Genomic DNA, 4,877 nt, shown 5'->3' with positions numbered 1-4,877 from the left:
TGTGGCCCCTATGSAGATTCTCCGTCATTACTTTCGTAAGCCGTGGGTAGACAAGAGGCCTTGTTCCTCCACCAGCTCAGAGGGTCTGCAGATCTTTGGAGGGGCTCCTCCAAATAGGATCGGACCTCCATTATGGCATCTGCTGAGGGATTCCTTTGTGCTGCATCCCCAGTTGCTCTCTCGTCAAACAGCATCCAAACAGCAGACGTTTGTTGCACTACTTCTGGTGCTTCTGCTCCATCTGCTCCCTCTTCTTCCTGTTGCCCTGGTGCCTGAGCCAGCTGACTGCTGGGGCTGTCCCTCCTTGCTGCTGAGGTTATTCTTTGAAGAGCCTTATCAATCACTCTGGCATCACRGAAGGCTAACTTCTTAAACCTGTGCAGCGGTTTCTGATAGCACATGATTATATTCCATTCTGTGGAACTTTATGTCCATTGATGAACATAGAGTGTCCATCAACTCTGTCACATGTCCTGTGGTTACATTTGCTTCTCTCTGGCGGCTGGCTGTGATTCACRSCAGACCCTTACATAGGAGTATCATTCTRGAGGCTGTCACATAGCTGAAAAGAGAGAACAGTAACTTATTAGTTCAGGTTCATMTTTAGTCTACTGATACTACATTCTCATCTACTGCTCATATACATATATAATACTGGATTAAATAATGATGTAGTAATAACTACTTACTGTACCTCTCTCTGCTGATCTCCACAGTGACCTGCTCAAAGGGTTCCAGGACTCTGCACACCTCCTCCACCACCTCCCATTCCTCTTGGATCAGAGCATCAACAGGTGCTTTGACAATGGCCAGGGTAGAGATGATGGCATCCTTTGACTCAAGAAACCGCTTCAACTTATAAAATGTTGAATTCCACCTTGTAGTGCAGTCTTGTTTAGGCCTCAGCTCAGGCATCCCCATCTGGCGTTGTGTAGACTTTAGTTTTTCAGGACCTACTGTGCTCCTGTGGAAGTATTCCACAGCTGCTTTCACTTTGTCCACAGTGGGCTTCATCACCTTCAGAGCATCTCTTACAATCAGGTTGATTGTGTGGGCAAGACATTTTAAAATTTTCATGACTTTGGTTATGTTAGCTGCATTGTCACTAACACAACAGACCACTTTTCCATATACTTGCCATTCTCTGGCCACTCTCAACAGTTTCTCTGCCAAGTTCTCTGAGGTGTGTCTGTCGCTGAACTCAAAGCAGTCCAGAAGACAGCTAGACATCGAAAAATCTTCAATGAAGTGACATGTAACCGACATGTAAGAAGTGGTTACCCTTGATGTCCAGCAGTGAGTGGTAAGGCAAACTGCAGAAGCTTTTTGGACTCTTTCCCACACTGAAGCCTGTGTGCTCTCATACAGTTGAGGAATAAGTGATTTTTGAAAGGGGTTTCCTGCTTGGAATTGTGTACATTGGATTTAGACTATTGCTTTAATTTCTAAAACCTCTGTCCTCCACGATGGAAAATGGCTGGAAATTGGTGGCAATCATTTTAGCCAATGCAATATCAATGTGACCTTGTTTTGCTACAGACATAGACTTTGGCATAAACTGGTCCATAGAAGACTGCGTTGCTGTGGGTCGCGGAGTAGGCCTACTTGACTGAGTGAGTACTTGACTCCACGTGTGGAGGTGCTGGCTCCACCACTATCACTAGCAGGCCCGCTAGTTTCTCAAAGCTCCACTACAGCTAGCTTCACAGTTGGGTGCACAGTTCGCATATGCCGGTGTAGGTTGTGTGTAGAACCGTCTTTATATGAGATTTTGTTTTGGCAAATTCTACACTGTGCTCTAACATTGTCTACATTATTAAAATGCATCCAAATGCTACTGTGCTTCCGACTCATTTTCCAGCTGTTGTTTTCACAGCTGTCCTTCCTCTCWCTCCTCGGCTGCTAAGTGTGTGACTGTGAGTGAGTTGGCTCYGCCCTCCCTCARGCATCTTTGGTTCATTGGTTGACACTGCGTGTCTGATTGACTGGAACAACAGGTGAGGCTGTTAGTCTGAGCAGACAGTCAGAACGAATGTGTGCGCTTGAGCATTTAGGCCTATATTATATTATTTATTKTTTKGTTCTTTGAATTAGTTAATTCTATTCATTTAAATAATTTGATTATTCATATCTTAATTTTTTGATATCTTTATAAATAGATTCGGCTCTTCTGATATGCCAGCCGGCTCCCAACGTTCACCTACAAGAGCCGGCTCGTTCGCGAACGACCCATCACTAATCCAGCACTTCTTTACATTGTCATCAATATTTGTAAAGCAGTGCAGAACAAGCAGTTTTAGTTTACTGCAATTATTTCTAAAAACCGTAATGCCACCATAAACAGTAAGGAAGCTTTTTTAATGTATGTGTAGATTAACCTTGAATGCTAKGCTTGTTATTAACGTGCAGGGACTTACTTGTTGTAGTTTACAGTATTAGTTCGACTGCCTCTGTAATGAGTGAATAAGCCTAGCTATGTTGTTTAGCCTAGCCTACTACTTGTCAGGTTTATCTAGCTCCAAAATTCCACTGTGCTAATATGGATTTGATTAGGCTTTTACACAATATTTCACTGGCGAAGTTACAGTAGATATGTTTGTCAATTAACCTCATCGTTTATTCAATAAATAATGTTATCTAGGTTCTCTTTATAGAGATGACAGTGCCAGTGGTGAACCTTTCTTTTGCTGCGTGTGGATTCCTGGGTATATACCACCTGGGCGCATGTGGAGCCATACTGAGACATGGAGACAAGGTGCTGGGCTCTCTCAGGGCATGTGCTGGAGCTCTGGTGGCTGCGGTGATGGTCACTGCTCCAGACAAACTACAGGTAAGATAGTAAGGTCTTCATCATCATTATCCTATTATTCTATTCCTTGTACATTTTTGTTGTGTTTAGGCCTACTGCTGGTTGATATATTTGGTCATTATCCATTGTCAAAGAATTTACCTTCAGATTTGCCAAAGATGCCAGAGGCTTGGAGCTGTGACTCCTGGATATAACTTCATGCTTACCCTCAGGTAGTCACTAACTCGGAGAGAGCTACACACTGAATATACCAAGATTAGGAACACCTTCATAATAAGGGATCCTAGCTTTCACCTGGATTCACCTGGCCAGTCTTGTGTCATGGAAAGAGCAGGTGTTCTTATTGTGTTGTATACTCAGTGTATAGAACAGTCATATTCAGATGCATATGCACACATAGACAGGCAGAAACACAGAGAGCCAGTTGGTTGGGTTGAATGAGAATAAGTGCTCTTAATGTTTTGTACACTCTGTGTATTTCTTTAACACCTAGATAACTGAGTGTTATGTAAAAAAATATATATTTTGTAACACCTTCTTTATAATAAATGGAGCTATTCATGTGTGGGAGTAAATTAAACCTAAGGCTATAGAACTGAACAATGGTTGCATTTGTGTCTTCATTAAGTGCACGCATTACACAGCCAACAGATTGTGTAATAAGTGCATGCTTTATTATAGAGCRGTACAGTTTTGTTAAATTAATGATTAAAAACATGACAAAAAAGCATCTGTCCCTTTGTTCTCCCCAGGGAGGACATCGAGGAGWTTCTGCCTGGCGATGCCCACAGGCAATCGCCTTCACATCTCTATAACGCATTCAAAAAGTGGCAAGAACACCATCCTATCCAGCTTAGCCTCCAGGGAGYACCTCATAAAGGTAGCCTGCCACAAGCCTGAGCAGATTATATTACTGTATCTTACTATAAACCTTGGCTTTAACACAAAATGTTGTCGTAAATGTTTATGAGGAGCATGGCCATTGTTTTCCCCTGATACCCTGGGTCAGTTCTGTGTTTTAGCCAGTCAAGTGACTGAGCAATTCATATCTTGCAATATGCGTGGGTCATGGAACATTTCAAAATCTCTTTCACTACATATTTTAGGATTTGGTCTGACCTAGCCTTTGCTTCTTTTAATTTAAGGCACTCTTGGCCAGTAGTTTTGTGCCTGTCTATGCAGGAATCAAACCGGTGGAATGGCAAGGACAGGTAATAAATTGAACTGCATCTCAAACTCAACCCATGGATGTTATCCATTACGAGCTTACTGTTACTTTTTGTTAGTTTATTGATTTTCAGTTATAAACAAARTGTAACACGCTTCACAGATAGTCTCCCCAACCTGCCAGAGGGAAGTACCATCACAGTCTCCCCCTTCGCAGGTCCCCAAGATATCTGACCAAAACACAGAGGGCTCATGAACCTCCCCCTCAAACTGGCCAACATGGACGTAATGGTTATTACATGTTCACAGGGATACAGACAGTACACATAGACAAGTGTGTGTGTGTGTGTGTATAGCATTCAGTGAATGGTTTTGCACATCATTTTGCATTATGCAGAACTGTAATTTAGTGGCTGCCTGAACACAGTTATTTAGCAGTATTTAAATTGGTTTGATTTTGCAGACATTTTTGTTKATGTTTTGTGTGGTTTTTATCCCTCAGTTGTCCAAGGAGAACATCATCAGGTAAAACCAGTCCTTATTCCCTCCTTTAGAGGAAAGGATGAACCAGTATTGTAAAGAGGGTCGTGACGATGCAGTGATGTTTCTGAAGAAAGAAAACTGGATCTAGTAGGGTTGTATTTCAATTGAGCATTTTTTTGTTTTTAGTGTTTTTACTACTTTTAAATGTGGTGCATTCACATTARTTTCGATTTTGTGATAGATTGTWAAAAWAAAAATGCAACAATGTAAGTAAAATGTATKATTTGCTCTTTGCACATTCACTGCAAATCCACTGTAGCCCATACAATCAACAGTAATAACAACTCTATAATCTGAGGAGACGTTGGAATATCAGCATGTAACTATATCTCCCATGTGAGGTAACTGGGCTTGATGG

General features: G+C 41.8%; 1 pseudogene; it reads left to right on the top strand.

Moving 5' to 3' along the window:
- Positions 1 to 2,656: 2,656 nt before the first annotated feature.
- Positions 2,657 to 4,649, top strand: LOC111971088 (patatin-like phospholipase domain-containing protein 4; annotated as a pseudogene).
- The last annotated feature ends 228 nt before the right edge of the window (positions 4,650 to 4,877 follow it).

The sequence above is a fragment of the Salvelinus sp. IW2-2015 genome, linkage group LG12 (assembly GCF_002910315.2).
Source record: "Salvelinus sp. IW2-2015 linkage group LG12, ASM291031v2, whole genome shotgun sequence".
NCBI classification, from domain to species: Eukaryota; Metazoa; Chordata; class Actinopteri; order Salmoniformes; family Salmonidae; genus Salvelinus; species Salvelinus sp. IW2-2015.
The sequence above is the reverse complement of the archived record's forward strand: the minus strand, read 5'-3'. Positions and strand labels throughout refer to the sequence as shown.